Raw genomic sequence first — 23,149 nt, forward strand, 5'->3', positions numbered from 1 at the left:
GGAGCAACTAGGCCCATGAGCCACAACTACTGAGCCTGCACTCTAGAGCCCATGAGCCACGACTACTGACCCCGCGTGCCACAACTACTGAAGCCCGCACACCTAGAGCCCGTGCTCTGCAACAAGAGAAGCCACTGCAATGAGAAGCACGTACACTGCAATGAAGAGTTGCCCCCGCTCGCCACAACTAGAGAAAGCCCGCACACAGCAACAAAGACCTAAAGCAGCCAAAAATAAATAAAATAAAATAAATGTATTAAATAAAAAAGGTTAAGAAGAAAAGAGGAAGTTCATGAGAGCAGAAAAATGAACACTAGGTCCACCCTCGATAGGGAAATAAACTAAGCCAGCAGGGGCTCAGGCATTGGGAGAAAAAGGAAGCACTGAGGAGCCAGAAGTTGAAATGCTATTGCAGAGCAGGTCTAGGGGGAAGGAGGATGTAGAAAAGGTAAAAGGTCACCTTCAGAGAAAGCAGCTTCAGGGTTTGTGATTTGAGATTCTGCAAAGGGACCTGTCCAAGCAGGCTGCTAACATGGAGAGGAAGAAACACGTTGGGCCACACGCTAGATGGATGAGTCACTCATCTGGACACTGGGGACACCCCGGATGGCCATCAGGGACTGAGTACCGGGCATGCCCGAGATCCAGGGCCAAGATGCTCAAGGCATCTGGAGGCGACCTGGAAGTATGAGCAGCAGGCAATAACGGCTGACTGGTGGTGTCTTAAGAGGGGTGCTCAAATCACTGTCTGAAAGCAGAAATGGAGAGCACAGAGGTGGTGCTGTCCTCCTGGTTCCAGCAATGCAGGGACTATGAGGTTGTGGCGAAATTGATCTTTTTAAAATTAATTTATTTTTGGCTGCGTTGGGTCTTCATTGCTGCACGTGGGCTTTCTCTACTTGCGGTGAGCAGGGGCTACTCTTCATTGTGGTGCATGGGCTTCTCACTGCAGTGGCTTCTCTTGTTGAGGAGCACGAGCTCTAGGCGTGCGGGCTTCAGTAGTTGGGGCACGTGGGCTCAGTAGTCGTGGCTCGCAGGTTCTAGAGCACAGGCTCCGTAGTTGTGGTGCATGGGCTTAGTTGCTCCGCGGCATGTGGGATCTTCCCAGACCAGGGATCGAACCCATCTCCCCTGCATTGGCAGGCAGATTTTTAACCACTGCGCCACCAGGGAAGCCCCCTATTATTGACTTCTAGGTCAATTTCACTGTGCCCAGAAAACACACTTTGTAATACTTGAATTTTTATAGAGAGCTGTTTTATGTGTGGTCCAGAATATGGTCTCTCTTACTAAATAATCCATGTGTACTTAAACAGTGTAGTATGCTGTCATTGGGAAGAGTATTCTATAATCACCTGTTAGATCAAGTTGATATTTCTGTGGCAGAGAAGGGAGAGCTGTAGGGTCCCACACCAGTTCATAAATGCTTCAACCACTACTTTATTAGTTCATTGGTCACAACCAGTTACATGGCACTACCTACCAAGATGGGGCTGGGAAATGTTGGGGAACACATCATGTAATACGGCCTTGCATGTTTCTTAGAATGGAGACAGGAACGACCTTTCTTAATAACGCACCCCCAGGAGATGAGATCTGGAATTACAATGCAAATGCATGATCTCCTGAAACCTCCAGGAGGGGAAGTAAAACTCGGTTTGCTCTAAAGGATGACACCTGGGAGTGAGGAATATGTCAGCTCCTTTTCACTTTAGTTTTTGCTCTACTCATTTTTAGTTGTTTGATATTTAATCCAAATTAAGTAAAATATTTTTGATATTTCATGTCTTCCATTGGGGGTGTGTGTATGCATCACAGTCCCATCTTCCCCTGGGAAATTCCAGGCTCAATTATCAAGTGTATTGACTGACTTATTAGAGGCACCAAGAATAGGAGATGAGAGCAGAGATCATTGCTGTTTATTGGTCTTAAGAGTCATAATCGTTTTGAGGATTTTAATCCTTTCTGATAAATCTTTCAGCAGTTCTTTACTATGGGACAATATTCAGTGACCTCTGTTTCTGATATAGACCAAGATCCTGCCGTGTATGACTCGTAACTCCAGCATTCAAGGTCCAGAAAAATGGCAACGCTGGGAACTTGCTGAGCAGTAAGTCTTGCCCCTGCGGTCTCCCTTCAAGTCCCCCAAAGGCATCATACACCTCAGTACAGAGCCAAGGATGCAAGGTAAGCACACACAGCCACTCCAGAACCTCAGTCCTCGTGCCGAATCCCTGAAAACCCACATCATGTGGAACTGAAATTTACCAGGGTTTCTCATTGTTTCATGACACACACCTATATCCAACCCAAAAGTTCTGTGACTGGGTGAGGGGCAAATTTCTTCAACTCCCAGCCCTCTCCTTTGGAATTCCAATCTGTGCATTCCTCTCCCCTCAGGTGTCTCACCGTACTCTAAAAATGTCTCAAATTAGCATCTTGATTTCCCCTCCATTTACAAGCTCCTCTCTCAACCAAAGCAGCCTCTCTTCCAGGTCTCCCATCAGTAAAGGGTACCCATGGCTTTTAAGAGAAACCCAAGAGTCATTCTTGGCATCCACTTTTTCCTCATACCAATGTATCACCAGGTCCTCTCAATGCTACCCATGAGGAACACTGAGATATTCCTAGAAGCAGAAGTGTCGTGAAGATTAAATGGGGTAACAGAGAAATTGCTTAACAAAAGTGTTCAGTATTTACTGTTTTCTCACAACCTACATCAAATAGGCATTAGGCAAGGGGGTGGGTTGTGTCACTGAGGTTGTGTCACTGATAACTGTCACTGCTCTGCACGTGTAGACTTGGCTGTGCAGCACAGCTGTTGCGACACGTCTCACCACATTTGTGGGACACCTCACAATAGAATTAAGTGGATTCTTCATTCTGTCCTAAAATAACTTCCAAAGGCATTATACTGATATTATGCAGGTGTTCTTTTAACTTTTGACACAATTCACTTACAGAAAAACTGAAAAAATTTAGTACAAAGAACTCCCTTACACCCTTCATGAGATTCCCCAAATTTAATATTTTGTTTGCTTCCTGAACCATTTCAAAGTCAGTTACGTGACTGGTGAGATGGTGCCTTTTACCGCTAAAAAATAAGAACATTCTCTTAAAGTACCCCAATGCAATGACCAAAATCTGAAGATTAACACTGATCCAACGCTGTTACCTAATCTATAGGCCTGACTCACACTTTGCCAATAGTCCTAAGTCCTCAGCAAAAAAAAATCTGGATCATGCACCGACTTTTATTGTCACAGCTCTTTCATCTCCTTTCATCTTGAACATTTCCTCAGTCTTCGTATTTAACGACACTGATATGTTGGAAGAATGTGAGCTAGTTATTTTGCAGAATATCCCTCACCTTGTGTTTGTCTGATGTTTCTCATGGCTGGATTCACATTACCCGCTTGTGTTAGGAAAGCCACAAAGTGAGGCGTTCTTTATGGTCATGATAGTTTTAAAACAAAAATCTGTTAAGTACACAGACGACTGCTTAGCAATGCAAACATTAAAAATTGCTTTTTTTTTTTTTTTTTTTGCGGTACGCGGGGCTCTCACTGTTGTGGCCTCTCCCGTTGCGGAGCACAGGCTCCGGATGTGCAGGCTCAGCGGCCATGGCTCACGGGCCCAGCCGCTCCACGGCATGTGGGATCTTCGCGGACCGGGGCACGAACCCGTGTCCCCTGCATCGGCAGGCGGACTCTCAACCACTGCGCCACCAGGGACGCCCTAAAAATTGCCTGTTCTTTTCAGACTAGCTGAGTTGGAAAGATTTTGAAAGATGGTCAGTCAGGACTGAACATCCATGTTAAGGATCCAGGTGAGTTTCAAAAGAAGCCATTTAATTTCTAGCATTATATATAAGTCAATTAATGAAACCAAAATCTATGAGTTTTTAAATAGAAAATGCGGGTAACCCCTCTCTCCATGCTTTTCACTATCCTTGAAAGTATACACATTTCAAGGAATATACCCTTAAAAGTATATTTTCAATTCACAAAGGTGCTAAAGAAATTGAGATTACAAGCACGGGTGAGGGCTGGGCGTGACAACCGGAGTTCTTATCTTAGTAGCTGAAAGTGATTCAGAACTATCTTAAGGCTCCACCAGTTTCAACATCTTAGACTTTTTGATACTTAAAATAATTGTCATTAGGTGAATAATCATATGTGACTGTCCATTAATTTAGAATTAGTACATTTGACATGCAAACACTTTTACCCACAAAAGAATACCAATGTACTTATGTACACACATATGTCTAAAGAGTTAAAAAAAACAACAAAAAAACCCAGAACCATATAATGGCACAATGGCATGTGACATTAGAATGATTTTTATACATTAACAAATAGTATTATATAAGGTTGGCACTTTTTCCTAAGTCAACTGACAACTGACAGAATCCTTAGAGGGAAAAAAAGTGGTAGAAAAAATCCCATGTCTGTCTTCATTGAATCAGGAAAAGCTACCACCCTAAGATATTCATTTAAAATGTTTCCAATACAGAAAACAATGGTTATTTTCCAAGTTACAGGAAATTGCTGAGTTCAAGGTTTATTATCATGAAATCTGGAGTTCATCTGGTATCAATGATGTGGGTATCATGGCATATTTTCATTTATTGAAAATAAAAGGTGACATTCCTTCTCACACACCCCCCCACCCAGCCAAACTATGTCCTCTGTTCTTGTAAGATACAACAAATGAGAAGGTGAAATAGGGACTTTTCTATAGTTTTTTTTTTTTAATTCAGGCATCTCATTAGGTCAGAACTCATTCAGCCCAATCTCCCACACCATTTTCAGCTATAGGTTGTACAATAGCTGCTGTTAATCAGCATTATGAGGCATAATCAAGCTCAAAGCAAAATAAATTATGTGCCATTAATTTTAGTATAATGTCATTCTGTAGTTCTGGGTTCACTGTTTAAAAACAGATTACCCATGTGTAGTAAACATAGAAAGTCTCCATTACATAGAATTTTCAGGGCTTCCCTGGTGGCACAGTGGTTGAGTCTGCCTGCTGATGCAGGGGACACAGGTTCGAGCCCTGGTCTGGGAGGATCCCACATGCCATGGAGCAACTAGGCCCATGAGCCACAACTACCGAGCCTGCGCGTCTGGAGCCTGTGCTCTGCAACAAGAGGCCGCGATAGTGAGAGACCTGCATACTGCGATGAAGACTGGCCCCCGCTTGCCACAACTAGAGAAAGCCCTCGCACAGAAATGATGACCCAACACAGCAAAAATAAATAAATAAATAAACTCCTATCCCCAACATCTTCTAAAAAAAATAAAAAAATAAAAATAGAATTTTCAGTAAACCAGGCCACATCTGATTTCCTCACCTTTTTGATAAACAGATTTGTGTACTAACAATGCTATGAAATCAAGTAGAACTTAATAAGGGAATACCTAATTTACAGTTTTTGCCAATTTCCATGGTATCAGTACACCTATCATGTCCCATTTCAAGTTATCAATAGTTTACCAACCAGTTCACAAATTTCCTTCATACAAAATTTAACAATAGGTTCTTGTAAGCTGGTATATGCAGGTTCCAGACCACCACCCACATTCTGAAGAAAGTATCTAAATTGAAGCACAGAGTCAAAGGATAGAAAATGCAGGTGAGAGGTAAGAGAGATAAAGGATACAGTGTAAAGTTCTCAGGTTTAATTGTAGTTGCAGAAGGAGAGGGATAGAAATGATCTTCAACAAGGTATTACCTGAGAGTCCTCCAAACCTGATAGAAGACATTAATCCACAGATGTAAGAAGCCTTATTAACCACTAGAAGAGTAAAATTTAAAAACCCTTTCCTAGACGTGTGGTAGGAATACTGCTGAGAACCAAAGGCAAAGAGAAAATCCTAATATCTAGAAGCAGCCACAGACAAAAAGCTTATTGTTTTCCAAACCATTAGACTAAGAGCTAACACAATAGAACCTAAGTGATAGAAACCAGGAAATAATGGAAAGATATCACCAAGGTTCTGAAAGAAAATATTTGCCAACCTAAAATTCTATAACCAGTAAAATTATACTTCAAGAATGAAAGGAAGGGCTTCCCTGGTGATGCAGTGGTTAAGAACCTGCCTGCCAATGCAGGGGACATGAGTTCGAGCCCTGGCCCGGGAGGCTCCCACATGCCACAGAGCAACTAAGCCCATGCGCCACAACTACTGAGCCTGAGCTCTAGAGCCCGCAAGCCACAACTACTGAGCCCACGTGCCTAGAGCCCATGCTCCACAACAAGAGAAGCTGCCGCAATGAGAAGCCCACACACCGCACTGAAGAATAACCCCCACTCGCTGCAAATAGAGAAAGCCATGCACAGCAATAAAGAACCAAGCAGCCAAAAATAAATAAATTTATTTTTTTAAAAAAAAGAATGAAAGGAAAAAAGTTTTTAGACCAACACTAAGAATGTTACTGGCTCACTGCTCTAAAGGAAACATTAAAGAATCATCTTGAGGCTGGAGAATTCAGCCCCAGGTAGAAGCAAAGAAATGAAGACTGGAGCAAGGAAAAACAAAAACAATAAACAAAATGAATATAAAATCTAAATGAATATAATCTATATATAAATGAATATAAAATGGTAACAGCTATGTCTTGTGGGGTCTTAAATGAATTAGAACTTAAATATTTGACAAAAATAGTATATAAGGGCTTCCCTGGTGGCGCAGTGGTTAAGAACCCGCCTGCCAATGCAGGGGACACGGGTTTGAGCCCTGGCCCAGGAAGATCCCACATGCCGCAGAGCAACTAAGCCTGTGCACCACACCTACTGAGCCTGTGCTCTAGAGCTCACGAGCCACAACTACTGAAGCCTGTGCACCTAGAGCGCATGCTCCGCAACAAGAGAAGCCACCACAGTGAGAGGCCCGTGCACCACAACAAAGAGTAGCCCCCAGTCGCCACAACTAGAGAAAGCCCGCACGCAGCAATGAAGACCCAATGCAGTCATAAGTAAATAAATTTATTTTAAAAATAGCATATAAGTCAGATGGGATGTAAATGGACTCAAAGTATCTTAAAGGTCCTAAGATTATCAGCAATAAGGTAAAAGCACAATTAACACTAGCTTTCCAAATTGATATATAGATTTACTGCAATCAATCCCAATCTAAATCTCAGCCTTTTTGGTAGAAAGTATCAAGTTGATTCTAAAATTCATGCAAAGGACTCAAATTAGCCAAAACAACTTTGAAAAAGAACAAAAACTGAAGAGCTTAACACTCTGATTTCAAGACTTATCATGAAGCTACAGTGTTGAAAACAGCTTAATATTAGTATAAAGATAGAAAAATAGATCAATGGAACAGAATAGAAAAACCCATGTACATATGAACTGCTTTAAGACAACAACAACATATGCAAAGTCAGTGCATTGGGGAAGGATAGTCTTTCCAACAATTGAATATCCATATACAAAAAAAAAAAGAGGAAGGAGGGGGGAGGAGGGGGGAGGAGGGGGGGAGGAGGGGGGAGGAGGGGGGAGGAGGGGGGAGGAGGGGGAGGAGTTTGGACACATACCTCTAACTCAAAATCATATAAAGTCTAGAACTATCCTGTCTAGAGGAAATCATAGGAAATCTTTGTGACCTTGGGTTAGGCAAAAATTTCTTCAGTAGGACACTGAAAGCACAATATATAAAAGAAAAATGATAAATTGGACTTCAAAATTAAATACTCCTGCTCCCTGCAAGACACTGTTAAGAGAATGAAAAGGCAAGCCATAGGCTGGAGAGAAATATTTACGAAGATATTTTGAAAGGACTTGTATTCAGAAAACATTAGAAAAAAATAATTCTCAGCTCAGCAATAAGAAAACCACCTACTTTAAAAATAGGCTAAAGATTCAGACACTTCACCAAAAAAGCACATTAAGATGCTTAATCATTAGGAAAATGTAGATTAAAACCCCAAGATACCACTATATTCCTATTAAAGTGGCCAAAATTAAAAAGATTTGTCCTATCAAGTGTTGTTAAGAACGTGGAAAAACTGGAAGTCCCAACAGGAATGAAAAACAGTACAACTGGTGATAATGAAAAAATATTTAGTACAAGTACTTCAGAAAACAATTGGCAGCTTCTTTAAAGAGTTATACGCCTATGATGTAATCCACCTATTTCACTCCTACGTATTTACCCAGAAGAAAGGGAAATACATGTCCATACAATGACTTGTACACAAGTGCTTATGATATCGGGTTGGCCAAAAAGTTCCTTCGGGGTTTTCCGTACGATGTTTCGGAAAACCCTGAACAAACTTTTTGGCCAACCCAATAGTTTTTGTAATAATAAAAAAATAAACTGCAAACAACTCCTATGTCCAACAGGTAAATGGACAAATTAGAAAATGCCAGCCCATCTGTAGTGACAGAAAACCGATCTTTGATTGCTTAGGGAGGGGAGGAGTGGGGAGGGAAAGGGAAGGGTATACAAAAGGGACAGGAGACAAGTTTAGGGCATGATGGACATACTCATTCACTTGATTGTTGTGATGGTTTCACAAATGTTGGCAAAACTTAAATTGTACACTTTAAATATTTGCACCGTATTTTAGGTCAGTCATAGCACAATAAAGTTTTTTTTTAAAACTACATTAAGGCACCATTTGTTCCCTATTAGATTTGAAAAACTTAAAATATGACAGAACCACACAGATAAGACTGTGCAGAAGCTAAGGAGTTCTCTCTACAGAGAGCCATGTGACACTAATTATCAACATAAAAAATGCAACGACTCTGACCTGCAGTGCTACTTCTAGGAACTTATCCTACAGAAGTACTTCAGCATGCATAAAGATATATTAGGATAAGACCTATTGAAGCATTTTTTGCAATAAATTGTTGCCAAGTAGTAGAAACACTTCTGTGTCCATCAATAGGGTCTAATTAAAGTTAACTGAAATCAACTATGGTAAATTACTGTAAGAACACACTATAGCTATAAAAAGCAGGGGGGAGTTTTTTATGTCCTGAGAATGGAAAGAGCCTCAGGGTACACAGTGACCCTTGGACAACATGAGTTTGAACTGCACAGGTCCACTGACAGGTGAATTTTTTTCAATAAATATAATACCTGTATTTTCTTTTTACAGATGAACACACAAGTCAACTGAGTGTGGGGCAAAGTTTGTTTGATTAGAGATCGCAGCATGTGGAATCACAAGAACTAGAGTTTGAATCCCGATTCTAACCAAACTGTTTCAGCTTCCTGCCCTTGAGTGAATCATTTATCAATTCCTTCGTTTTTGAGGCAGATAGCAGCACGGAGATTTTTGATTGGGGAGGGGGGAATCCCTAATCCCTGTGATGTTCAAGGGTCAACCGTATTTTTCAAGGGCAAGGTGTGGAATGATATGCATATGTTACCAAGTGAAAAAAGCAGGCTTGAGAGTGTAAAGACTTAGCCACAAAGGTGAAGATAACATTTGCAATGTAACAAAACATTTCTTTGCACCATGAGAAAAGACAAGAAACTAAGAGGAAGAAAACGGTAAGAGACCAGGTATTTACAAGCGAGGACATCCAAATGGCCAATAAACAGGAAAACGTGCTGAGCTTCACGGAGTGACAGGAAAATACCAATTAAAACCACCATTAAATAGCATTACAGACCTGCTGATTGGCTTTAAGTTTTAAAGACTCACAAGACCAAGTGTCAGTGAGGATGTGAAGTAACAAACTTTCCTACACTGCTGGTTGGAGTATAAGCTGGTACAGCCACTATGAAGACAATTTGGTAGTATCTACTGAAGTTGAAGATATTCACACTCTGACTCAGCAATTCTACTCCTACGTATATAACCATCAGAAATGTGTGTGCCTGTTCACCAGATACAGATACAAAAATATTCTCAGGAGCCTTTCCTTCAATAGCCCCTGTAAGTTCTGCACACTCAATTTCAATGCTTGGGGAGGGTTTTCCTCACACCAGCAAGCAATTCCCTGACCCCAGCTGGGTCCTACCATTCAACTCAATTCTGACACAGTCTACCCAGGGAGAGCAACTGATTCCACAGGTTAAGGACTGAGCGCCACAAGACAGCCCGCTACTGCATAAGACACTCACAAACCCAGGTTAGCTTCTGACCAACTGGCTATACATCAGAAGTTCCCACAACCCCTTCCTTGGGTTCAATTTATATATGGGCTCACAGAACTCAGGAAACCTGTTTACTCGCTAGATTACTGGTTTATTACCAAGGATATTAAAGGATATAAATCAACAGCCATACGAAGAGGTACATAGAGTGAAGTCCTGAACAAAGGAGTTTCTGTCCTCATGAAATTTTAAACCCTGCACGGTGGCACGTGGAAACTCTCTGGTTTCCTAACCTGGAAGCTCCAAACCCCCTCACTTTGTGTTTTTATGAAGGCTTCACTACGTTGTCACTGTTGAGTAAGTCATTGGCCTTTAGTGACTGATTCAACCTTCAGCCTCTCACCCCTCCTCGGAGGTCATGGGACAGGGGAAGTGGAAGGGGGACTGAAGATTCCAACCCTCTCAATATATGATTAGTTGCCTGGCAACCAGCCCCTATTCTTAAGGTGCTTTCCAAAAGTCACCTCATTTACATAAAACCAGTTGTGGTAGAAAGGGGCTTGTTATGAATAACAAGACACCCATTCTGCCTTTGGAGAAGGTACTAAGGACAAGAGACCAATCATTAGAACAAAACATCGTTCCCATTGCTCTTATCGCTCAGGAAATTTCAAGGATTTGGGGAACAATGAGCCAGGAACCACAGACAAACACCAAAAATGTATTTCTTATATACCACAATATCACAGCCCTAAACAGGAAACAACCCAAATGTTCACCAAGAGTAGAATATATAAACTGTAGCATATTTACATAGTGGAATAGTGCACCCAGCAGTAAAAGTGAACAAACTATAGCTACGTACAACATGAACCTAACAAAACGGGCAAAGCAGCTCATTACAAAAAGATATGTAGGACTTCCCTGGTGGCGCAGTGGTTAAGAATCCGCCTGCCAGTGCAGGGGACATGGGTTTGAGCCCTGGTCCGGGAAGATCCCACATGCTGCAGAGCAACTAAGCCCGTGCGCCACAACTACTGAGCCTGCGCTCCAGAACCCACAGGCCACAACTACTGAAGTCTACACGCTTAGAGCCCATGCTCCACAACAGAAGAAGACACCACAATGAGAAGTCCGCACACCGCAATGAAGAGTAGCCCTTGCTCACCGCAACTAGAGAAAGCCTGTACGCAGCAACGAAGACCCAACGCAGCCAAAAAATAAATAAATAAATAATGTAAAGAGAGTTAAATAAGGTAATATGTACAAAAGGGCTTCTCAAAACACAGAATTATGATTTAGACTGTGTGGGTGGAGAAGAACAAAGCTTTATGCCCTAATCCAGTGATTCAATTTAACTACATATAAACTGCCAATCTAGGAGGGTCTAGACAGCCAGGGCAGAGCTGGAAGTGGAACCCTGAACTCCAGATGCCAAGCGCAGTGCTTCTTTCCAAGCCGTTATGTTACAAGCCTTTAGCAGGTTGACAGTGAGGCTGGAGCATCACTCAGTCACACAGCCCAGGCTTGTGTCCACACCTGCACCTGTCACTAAGTGTACCCTGGAGCAAGACCCTCACACCCTCTGGGTCTTTGTTATCTTTTCACACCAAAGAGTTGGGCTACATGCCAATCTAGCAATTACATTCTAAGGTGTGATCCCAGGGCCAACACACACACACACACACACACACACACACTCCTTTTACTTGGCCACAAAATGGGCTTTGCAATTGTATGAATTCCCAACACCGCCCCCCCTCATCTTCTAGGACTGCTCATTGCTTTAGATCAAGTCAAGTCCAAATACCTCTTCTTAACATCCAAAGCCCTACCATCACCAAACTGCCCTTCTAGTTCATCACTAAACCACCTGAACTTCTCAGCCCACTGTGCTCCCCACTGTCCCCACATGTTCCTGCCACTTCCCCACCTCCGTGGTTTGGTTTATGCTATTCCTGAATCGCCACCCCTTCCCCATTGTTATCAAGACCCTGCCTTTCTTTAATGTAGGAGAATGGTGGGAAGGATCCCGATTCACCTGACCCACCACATGCATGTGCCGTGTCACCAGGGTGTAATGCTGTGGGGGACTAGGTCCATGTTCTGTTCTCAGTTTCCCCAGAGCGCTCAGTGATACGCCTCCACACACGTAGCAAGGGCTCCACAACAAACACTTTCTGCTTTTGAGTTTGAAATTTTTTGTGGAGTTGGGGGAGAAAAAAGGATCCAGAGAAGGGACGGGATTGGCCTAACATTACACAGCAGATCAAGGATACTTCCAAGATAGCGGAGCCAGAAAGGAAGCCTGGCTCACCTCACTTCTAGCCAACAAGCCTGATCTGTTTTTTTCACTGTTGATGAGTTGAATAACTGAGCATTTAAAATGTGTGTATGTGTATTGGGATTCTATTTGTAAGAGTAAAAAAATGAAAGCCACCAAAATAAGAATACTTTATGGTACTTCTTGACTATAAAAGCTTATGAAGTCATTAAACCATTTTAATAGAGTCATTTGGAATCTTTAAAAAATGGTTTAGAGCATAGAAGGAATGAGATACATGGGAAAAGAGCCAGGACAGGTTGTCAATGAAAACAAGTGTAGGGGAATATGAGTAACAATTCATCTGCATAAAAAGGAAGCATACACACTCACTTACACACATGTATGCAGGCACACACCAAACACCTGCATTAGAAACTGACCTAAATTATTAACGGTGTTTTGCTGCACTGGGAGAATTACATGGAAATTTTTCCTATTTTATGTTCATATGTAGTATGTGTGTGTTTTATAATGAACATTCACTAACTTTATAATCAGAAGAAATAAGGATCCATCCATTTTGAAAATATAAAATGTAAAAATCTTAAAATTTGTATGGAGACACAAATGACCCCAAACAGGCAAAGCAATTTTGAGGGAAAAAGAAACAAAGAAACAACAACAACAAAAAACAGCTGGAGGAATCAGGCTCCCTGACTTCAGACTATAGTCATCAAGACAGTATGGTACCGGCACAAAAACAGAAATATAGATCAATGAAACAGGATAGAAAGTCCAGAAATAAACCCACACACCTACAGTCACTTAATCTACGACGAAGGAGGCAACACTATACAATGGAGGAAAGACAGTCTCTTCAATAAATGCTGCTGGGAAAACTGGACAGCTACATGTAAAAAATGAAATTAGAGGACTTCCCTGGTGTTGCAGTGGTTAAGAATCCACCTGCCAATGCAGGGGACATGGGTTTGAGCCCTGGTCCAGGAAGATCCCACATGCCACAAAGCAACCAAGCCTGTGTGCCACAACTACTGAGCCTGTGCTCTAGATAGAGCCTGTGGGCCACAACTATTGAAGCCCATGTGCCTAGAGCCCATGCTCCACAAGAGAAGCCACCCCAGTAAGAAGCCTGTGCACCACAACGAAGAGTAGCCCCCGCTCATCGCAACTAGAGAAAGCCCGCATGCAGCAACAATTACCCAATGCAGCCAAAAATTAAAATAAATTTATTAAAAAAAATGAATTAGAACATTCTCTAATACCATTAAACTCAAAATGGATTAAAGACCTAAATGCAAGACTGGGTACTATAAAATTCTTAGAGGAAAACACAGGCAGAACACTATTTGACATAAATCACAGCAATATCTTTCAATTTGTCTCTGAGAGTAATGGAAATAAAAACAAAATAAACAAATGGGACCCAGTTAAACTCAAAAACTTTTGCACAGCAAAGGAAACCACAAACCAAACAAAAAAAAAAGAACCCACAGAATCGGAGAAAATATTTGCAAACAATGCAACCGACAGGGATTAACCTCCAAAATATACAAACAACTCATGCAGCTCAATATCAAAAAAACAACCCAATCAAAAAATGGGCAGAAGACCTAAATAGACATTTCTCCAAAGAAGGCATACAGATGGCCAAGATGCACATGGAAACACGCTCAACATCGCTAATTATTAGAGAAGTGCAAATCAAAACTACAATGAGGTATCACCTCACACCAGTCAGAATGGCCATCAGCAAAAAGTCTACAAACAGTGCTGGAGACGGTGAAGAGAAGGGAACCCTCCTACACTATTGGTGAGAATGTAAATTGGTACAACCACTATGGAGAACAGTATTGAGGTTCCTTAAAAGACTAAAAACAGAGCTATCATGTGATCCAGCAACCCCACCCCTGCGCATATATCTGGAGAAAACCATGGTTTGAAAGGATACACACACCCCAATGTTCACTGCAGCACTGTTTACAATAGCCAAGACATGGAAGCAATGGAATATTACTCAGCCTTTAAAAAGAATGAAATGCCATTTGCAGCAACATGGATGGGCCTAGAGATTATCATACTAAGTGAAGTAAGTTAGACAAAGAAAGACAAATATCATGTAATATCACTTATATGCAGAATCTTTAAAAATGATACAGATGAACTTATTTACAAAAGAGAAACAGACTCACAGACTTAGAACAAACTTAGAATTACTGGGTGGGGAAGGGGGGCAGGGATAGATTGGAAGTTTGGGATTGACATGTACGCACTGCTACATTTAAAACAGATAACCAACAAGGACCAACTGTATAGCAAAGGGAACTCTGCTCAATATTCTGTAATAAGCTAAATGGGAGAAGAATTTGAAGAATAGATACTTGTATACGTATATCTGAATCACTTCGGGTATACACCTGAAACTAACACAACACTGTGAATCAATGATACTCCAATATAAAATAAATTTAAGAAAATATAAAAGGTATAAAAACAGGAGAGAACTTCTTTGACAGGCATACGTCCCACCCAGCAGAGGAAATGACACAGAGAGAAATGCAAACAGGCAAGTGGCTCAGCACTGAGACTGTGGCAATTACTCTACTAGGTGATCTCCCACCTGACAGCTTAATTGCTTCCCTGATTTAAGAGCTTCCCCATTAAGCCCTTAGCAGCTGCATCAAAGGATCAAAGCCATTCTTTACTGACAGGAACCTGAGGGCAGGAGGAGAGGGCTGCAGGAGATTGTCCTGTGTGGCTCCTGAACAGTCCAAGAGCCCCTCCCACACCATTTCTAACAGGCCAATTTGCTTTCTATTCCTCTCACTCCTGAGGACGCGCTTTCTCGGTGCCGGTGGGAATCACAAGGAACTGACCCAACACCTGAGGCTTAGTTCTGTCACTCATTGCAAAACAAGGGGCCAGTCACCTTCTCTCCCTGAACCAGAGTTTCCTGTTTTACAAAACGACTAACTCTGCTCATCTCTCAAGATTTTCCTGTCACGTTATTTAAAATAGAACTCCAAGGTCTGAACCTAACCTACGCAGACATTGAGACCGGGGATAGATCCCCTGTGTGAATGTGCAAAGGGCATGAAGATGGATTATTAAGTGAAAAAACTCAAGGCACAGAAAACTGTGCTGGGTTGATCTGGTTTGGGTGGGAGATATAAATTCCCTGCTTTTATGTGCCAGATGATTCCTCTCTAGGCTCTTGAAAAGCTGAGATGGTCTGAGGGAGACAGGGCTGACATGAGCAAGGAAGCCTTTATTTTTCATTTTCAAACCATCGGGCTCTGTCTGAATTTTATCTTGTACTAATTTTCTTATGATTTAAATTAAAATAGACAATTGTATCTAGTTTAAAAGGCGCATGAGCTAGTTAAAAAGACTAAATGAAGCTGTGTGTATAAAACTTTTCTGTAAAGTTTAAACAACTCACCACTATCATTTTTTTTAAATAAATTAATTTTATTTTTATTTTTGGCTGCGTTGCGTCTTCGTTGCGGTGCATGGGCTTCTCTTATTGCGGAGCACGGTGCGCGGGCTTCAGTAGCTGTGGCTCACGGGCTCTAAAGCGCAGGCTCAGTAGTTGTGGCTCACGGGCTTAGCTGCTCCGCGGCATGTGGGATCTGCCCGGGCCAGGGCTCGAACCCGTGTCCCCTGCACTGGCAGGCGGATTCTTAACCACTGCGCCACCAGGGAAGCCCTCCAATACCCCTTTTATCCTTCTTAATAGAACCAAATATCCATTTATTGAACACTGTTCTACGATTAAATAGGAATCACCTGATTTAGAACTTTTAGAACTTTGATGGTTTTAGACAGGAGACCAGTCACCATCTTAGGGTGCTATGTGAGCCGCTGAGGGTTTATCCACCCCCCCGCCGGGTCACCATCCTGAGGCCATGACGCCATCTAACCAGGCTCCCTGCTTCCTTGACCCTTGCCCTTCTCCGCATAGCTGTTATAAGGAACAGCTAAAACTCAAGCCAGATTATGTCACGGCTCTGCTCACGACCTTTTAATGGCTCTCACATCAGCCAAAGCCAGATTCCTCACTACGCCCTTCGTTATCGGCTGCACCCCTTCAGGTTTTCAGACCAGTCCTCCCACACCTCTGGCCACGGTTCCAGCCGTGGGTCTCTTCGCTGCTCCTGGCCTGCCAATACCTCCCTTCCTCAGGGGCTCCATTCTTCCTTGTATTCTAGTACCTGTACTCTTGTCCCTGGTTACCTGGATGGCTCACTCCTGCAAGTCATGACTCAAATGCCACCTTCCGAGGACAAGCTTCGCTGAACCCTCACTTCCAAGTTACGTCCCTCCACGTGGGCACACACATGCCCTGACCCCCTTTCCTGGTTTATTTACCTCCCTAACGCTTACCGTCACGTCTTTTACCTATTTCATTTACTGCCTCTCTCCCCTCACCGCGAAGTTCGCTCCAGGAAGGAAGGAGAGTTTGTTTTGTTCACTGCTACCTCCCCGCTCCCTAGAACAGTATGTGACACGTAGAAGGTGCTTGATAAATCATGTTTTACTTAATTCTGGCCATGGGAAGATCAAATAATGAGTTGAGCTTCCTGCCAGAAGAAAAGAGGAACTTGAGTAGATAGGTGGGACACCCACCTTTGGGGAGTCTTTTAAAATTGGAAGGGTGTGTGTGTGTGTGATGAAAGCAGGAAGAAAACTGGCTAGAGGAGATAATAGAACCATTCTCTTAAACTGACAACAGCTGATGGGCAGCCATGAGTCATGCAGTTGCTAAGCATCATAAAGGGCTTCCAGATATCAGGCAATATTCAGAGCACAGTCCTCCTGGAGGAAAATGAGGAAACATTCTCGCAACATATGAACAGAATCAACACAATTATTAGACTAATGATACTAATGAAAAAACAGGCAAAGTTAAACACTTACTCTGCACTCACAGTAAACGCATTAGCGCATCAGAGGTTGGGAGATACTGGGGCATTTCCTGGATAAAGTCAGATAAAAAGCAATCATGACCTCTCCTCTGACCATGTCACGGGGGTAGTATCCCTAGCGTCAGGATTGCTGTCAGTTTCGTAGCTGTGCTCACCCAGCTAGAGGCTCAGGCATGGGAGTTTTATTTGTCCTGATCACAAATATGAAGTTTCTGAGAAATGAACAAAGGGAGGACCTCTAAAAGTCAATGAGTGACAGTCTTCTTGGGATGGTATAGTCAGTCACAGCCGGGTGGGACCCCCACTCTTGTGAGTCATGAGGAAACCAGAGGGGTCCACAACCTGAATGTGAGACAAGACCATTAGATATTCCCAAACCTCCCAATAGAAGAAGCTGCACTTCCTTCAATATACCTGTGCGAAGCACCTATGGCTGGCCAGGCCACTGTGGGAATGCTCTTTGTGTTTCACGAGGTCTGATCTTGTATAGTAAGAGGGACGATCTAATTCTTGGAGAATTCTGCTCCTCTCACCACTTATTTCCAACCTTCTCTGAAGCCTCTTCCATCTCCTGTCCTTCCCTCCCTCAGTTGTATTTCTCTCCCACTTTCCAGTGACTATCATAGCACGTGACACCTTTGAGTTAGAGGGTATTAGTAAGAAAACAAAGGGAAACTGTTCTACTTATTCTGGATGTTGTTTATTCCTAGAAGCCTGAGCAAGTATTCAGTTCACTTCTTCTCTTATTGGATTAGGATTGAGTAAGAAAGATGAGGCAGGGCTTCCCTGGTGGCGCAGTGGTTGAGAGTCCACCTGCCGACGCAGGGGACATGGGTTCGTGCCCCGGTCCGGGAAGATCCCACATGCCGCGGAGCGGCTGGGCCCGTGAGCCATGGCCGCTGAGGCTGCGCGTCCGGAGCCTGTGCTCTGCAGCGGGAGAGGCCACAACAGTGAGAGGCCCGCGTACGGCAAAAAAAAAAAAAAAAAGAAAGATGAGGCAAAGGCACAAAAGGGACAGGACATAATATGGAATCAGGAACGTGGCTGATACAAAATGTATGTCAGGACGTCTCACACCTTTAAGAGGGTTACAGTTTCAATTCTAAATTTTCTACCTGGAAAAACAACTATCAGTAACATGAGTCCTAGGGTCTATCCGATTCAAAAATAAAATGGTTTGAGAAACACATACCTGACCTGATAGCAATAGGAGAAAAAAAGTTCCTTCTACAGATACAATGTAATGAACAATGCATCGTTATCTTTAGAATGTTCAAAATGACAGTTTCACAAAACTACTTCTTAGAAGATCCCTCAAGGAAAACCATGGGCACCTCTCCTCAGGGCTATTCACCGACAGCAATTCTAGGGAAGTCCAGCCCATCTGACATAGTCACAAACTAGCGGCACACACATGGGCTTGGTGTAACTGGGACTGTTTTTTTGTTTTTTGTGGGGTTTTTTTTTGCGGTCCGCAGGCCTCTCACTGTTGTGGCCTCTCCCATTGCAGAGCACAGGCTCCGGACGCGCAGGCTCAGCGGCCACGGCTCACGGGCCCAGCCGCTCCGTGGCATGTGGGATCTTCCCGGACCAGGGCACGAACCTGTGTCCCCTGCATCGGCAGGCGGACTCTCAACCACTGCGCCACCAGGGAAGCTCGCTGGAACTGTTTTGTGATTGTTACTGCTGTTGTTTAAGTTAATGCTGTTAGCAGGGATGTGCATGTCTCAACTCTCCACCCACCTTTGTTTTTATTCCAGTCGTTTCATACTTTTGTTACATAACTGGCCTCTAAAGGCATTGTGTTGGAGATGGTCATTCCTCTACTCACTCAGGTATTTGAGCACCTTACTGCCTGATACTGTTCTCTGCAAGCAAGCAGGCACAAATAACATCCTGCCTCAGAAAGCTTAAATCCTAGAGTAAAGGAATGGGCAATACACAATAAAGTAAAAGTATACGGTATATCAGATGGGTATATCAAAGGGAGTGCTGGAGGGAGGAAGAGTCTAGGGAGTAGCCAGGAAAGGTCTCAGTGAGAAGGTCACATTTGAGTAATGACCTGCAAGAAGTGAGGAAGCTATGTGGATACCTAGGGGAACAGCAAGTGCAAAGGCCCTGAGGTAGGGAGGAAATAGTAGGATGAACAGCACACAAGGTAATGTGACCAGAGCAAAAAGTCAGGGTGAGTCAAGAAGCCCTCAAGGGAGGGAAGAAATGGTTGGTAGGCAGGCAAGGCGAGTAACATAGGGCTTGGTAGATCACAGTAGGTACTTCAGAAAAAGCCATTGGAGGGTTTTGAGTGGAAAAATGACATTACCTAACTTAAGTATGAGAAGGACTGCTTTGTATGCTGGACGCAGTAGAAGATCAGACCATTGCAATCATCCCCTGAATTCGAAAAATTGAATAACTGTCTATTCAAGAAGTTTCTCGTAAGTACAGTTTCTTGCAGACTTTATGGTGGTATCTCTGGCAAAGAGCCGACATGTTGCTCGCTCAGGACAAACCACGGGATTTAACAGTCAGCAGGGCTGAGAGCATGAACTTCAGAGCCCGACCAATATGGGTACCTAAGGAGACAGCCACTCCTCCCCTCACAGAGGTGAGCTGACAAAGCCCACAGAAAATCTGATTCAGCTCAAGACAGGGTGACTAATACCCCCCTGGAGTGGGGCTCCAACTGTTGGGTGGAAACTATTCAAGCAGCAGATGCAACAAAACTTTCATCAACTTCCTCCTAAGATGGGGTGCCCAGGGAACACTCAGCTCTGAGCAAAGGTTACTTCCTGGTGGGCCCAAACAGGAAGGTAAATGAAATCTAATGCTGGCTTCCTGGAATCATAATAATCAGTTAAAACGTGATTAAAAGCGAGAGCTCCTGAAGGTAGGATAAGGGCCTGGAGAACAATAGCCCTTTCTTCTGGTCTGAAAGGGTTTCCACGTGTCCTAGCAGTTAAGACACCTGAGCAGGGAGAGCCCCTCCCCCGCCTGAGGTGGCCCAAGCCTCTGTGAGCACCTGTGTGCGATGGACAAGCCCCCCAGGCGTCCCAGGGCTGCACCTCGTAGTGGGGAACCTCGGGCAAGGCATGTCTCTGAGATGCAGTGTGTCATCCCCAGATGGAGAGTTTTAGGAGGATTCCACGAGATTCTAACCGGGAGGAACGGCACAGATCAGAATGGGGACTCACTCAGTTTGTAGGTTCCCTTTGCCTCCCCCTGATCCAGGATGACCAAGGCGGGGTCCCAGGCAGGGCCCCCAGCACCTGACTGCTTTTCCGTCTGACCTGCCTTTCCCGAGTGCTGGCTACAGAAGTCTGAAGCTCCCCCGTCTGAGAGGAAGGCCCGAGAAACCCACCAGAGGCTTGATGGGTTTGCTCCTAAGGAAGACCAAGCAGGTCCTCGGCACGTTCCTGCTGCGACCCTGGCCTTCACCACCCCCATCACCACACAGGATGTCCCCCAACCTGGCGCCCCACGCACTGCCCTTGCCCAGCATACCTGCAACCAAGGAGAAAGCCCTGAGGAAGGGCAGGAAAGCGCCACACACAGAACGCCCCGGGGCCTGCACACTTAGCGTAAGTGTTTCTCTGAATCTCACTCTCTACCAAATACAGACAAAATGCAAGCTTGCCTAAGAGGGCTCCGGGTTTCGAGAAAGATAAAGGAAGTTCCTCTGTGGGAGAGTAGAGTCTTCCTGGGTGTTTCACACGCAAGCAAAGTGCCCTCAAGTCTCGTCCAGGTGAGCGAAGAGCGAGGGCTCAGGCCACAAGCGCCTGGACACAGGATCCCCACCCTCTGTAGCCTCTGTCCTTTGGGGCTCTTGGCCTCTCTCCCAGCTGCCTCCCGAGGTTGTGGAAGCCACAGAGAGGCTGCGGACCCACCGGCAGACACGAGGCACACACTGGGGCAGAGAGGGGAACTGAACCATTGGAAAGACAGAGCCCGAGAAATAAGATCCAGAAAGCCAAGTTGCCAACACCTGTGAAGCCGCCCGGGGGCCCAGACCTCTCCTTCCCAGGTCTCCCTGCGTGGCCCCCGCTCGGCTTCTCGTCCTCAATTCACAGGCACAGTGAACCCACACTGCTTGAAACCACGGGAGTCCGGTCCTTCCACCCGAGGACGTCATGGTTCCCCCTCTCCCTTCTAGAGCTGTTTCTACCTAAAGCACCAGGCCACCCCAATCTGAGATCCTCTTCTCTGGCTGGTGCAAGATAAACACCCCTCCAACGTGAACCCAACCCCTGGTCCCACCTCCCAGCCCATGTCTTCTGGTCACACGTCATGACCTCAGAGACCAGAGCACAGCAAGACGGGGCCTCAGGACTTTGGGGTCACCCCTGCTGGATTTGGAGGTGTCCAGAGTCTCCTCCCACATGCTCTTGTATAAAATACGTCTCCCCTGTAGGGGAGCAGAATTTGCCACCCTAAAGTATGTCTCTTTGGCATATTGTTTTAAGCTGGTCATTTTCTGAAAAACAGCAAATGTGGGAAGGGCTCTGAAAACCAAATAGGAGTTGCCCCTTTGCAAGAAACAGAGTCGTAAGGGAAATCCCCATTTTTACAGGCGACTCCCTCTCTGTACCAGGAAGAAAAGGATGACCTAATCTCTAGAAATTTATCAGTGGAGAGGCACTGTAACCTTACCCTGGTTTACTGTGCTTTTCCTGGTCACACAGTAACCTTACCCTGGTTTACTGTGCTTTTCCTGGTCACCGCCCATAACTGAGTCTCCACACAGTAACCTTACCCTGGTTTACTGTGCTTTTCCTGGTCACCGCCCAGGAAAATCCACACAGTAATCTTACCCTGGTTTACTGTGGTAACCACACAGTAACCTTACCCTGGTTTACTGTGCTTTTCCTGGTCACCGCCCATAACTGAGTCTCCCCAGCTTTAACATCCTCTTGTGTCTTCAGCTGAAGATGGTATTTAAGGTGAGGGTTTCAGCCATTTTGGCGAGCTACTCAATTTTCCTGAGTCTCTCCCACATACACACACTACTAAGCTTTTGTTTGATTTTTCTCCCGTTAATCTCCCCGATGTCAATTTAATTCTTAGACCAGCCTGAAGCACCCTGGGGGTAAAGGAAAATGTCTTCCTCCCTGACACCGTTTTGTAGGCATCTCCTCACAGTAGGTTGGTTTTTATCAGTTTCACCCCGAAATACTGCATTCACCCGGACCCCAAACTCAAGTTCTGACACATCTCACCTCAGCTCCACAGGTACTAGGTCCCCAGGTGACCCGACAAATCCAACCTCTTCAACTCCACAGACACAATTTCAGAGTAGCAAGACAGCTTAGAAATCATCAAATCTTTACAACGCTTGAATTCCTTCCGCCATCATTAATCGAGTGTGACCTCCTTGACAAGAAGCGTCACCCCCAGAGCCCCAGGGGCAGCCAACCAACGAACCAACCAACCCCGCTGGACAGAATGAGTCCCCCTGACCTCCTAGGTCTTCCTCTGGATGACACATCCCTCAGTCCCCTCCTCCATCCTGAAACAGCCTCTACGAGGGTCAAAACACCTACCTGCCTCCTTCTCTTCTTTCTTCTCTCCTCCTGGCTACACATCCTCAATTCCGTTCACGCCTGCCCAGACGCCTCAGTTCTGAATCTCATCATTAGCCTCCTCGCTCTTCTTTAAATACACCCCAGGCCCAGCGTGCTTCTCACACCTTAATGTGCATGAAAATCACCTGGGCTCTCCCTGGCATTCCTGCTTGGGTTCCATAGGTCTGGGCGGGGCCCAGGAGTCTAAATTACTAAAAAGCTCCAGGTGGTGCTGTTGTTGCTGGTCACCACTTTGAGTATGAAGACTTCCACCTGGGATGGCATTTCTACTGGGAATCACCTGGCGCT

At 44.4% G+C, this 23,149-nt stretch overlaps 1 pseudogene; it reads left to right on the plus strand.

Annotated features, from left to right (window-relative positions):
• Positions 1-633: 633 nt before the first annotated feature.
• LOC132418874 (NADH-ubiquinone oxidoreductase chain 5-like) overlaps positions 634-23,149 on the plus strand; it is a 36,859-nt pseudogene continuing 14,343 nt past the window's right edge.

This window comes from Delphinus delphis, chromosome 2 (genome assembly GCF_949987515.2).
Source record: "Delphinus delphis chromosome 2, mDelDel1.2, whole genome shotgun sequence".
Taxonomy (NCBI): Eukaryota; Metazoa; Chordata; class Mammalia; order Artiodactyla; family Delphinidae; genus Delphinus; species Delphinus delphis.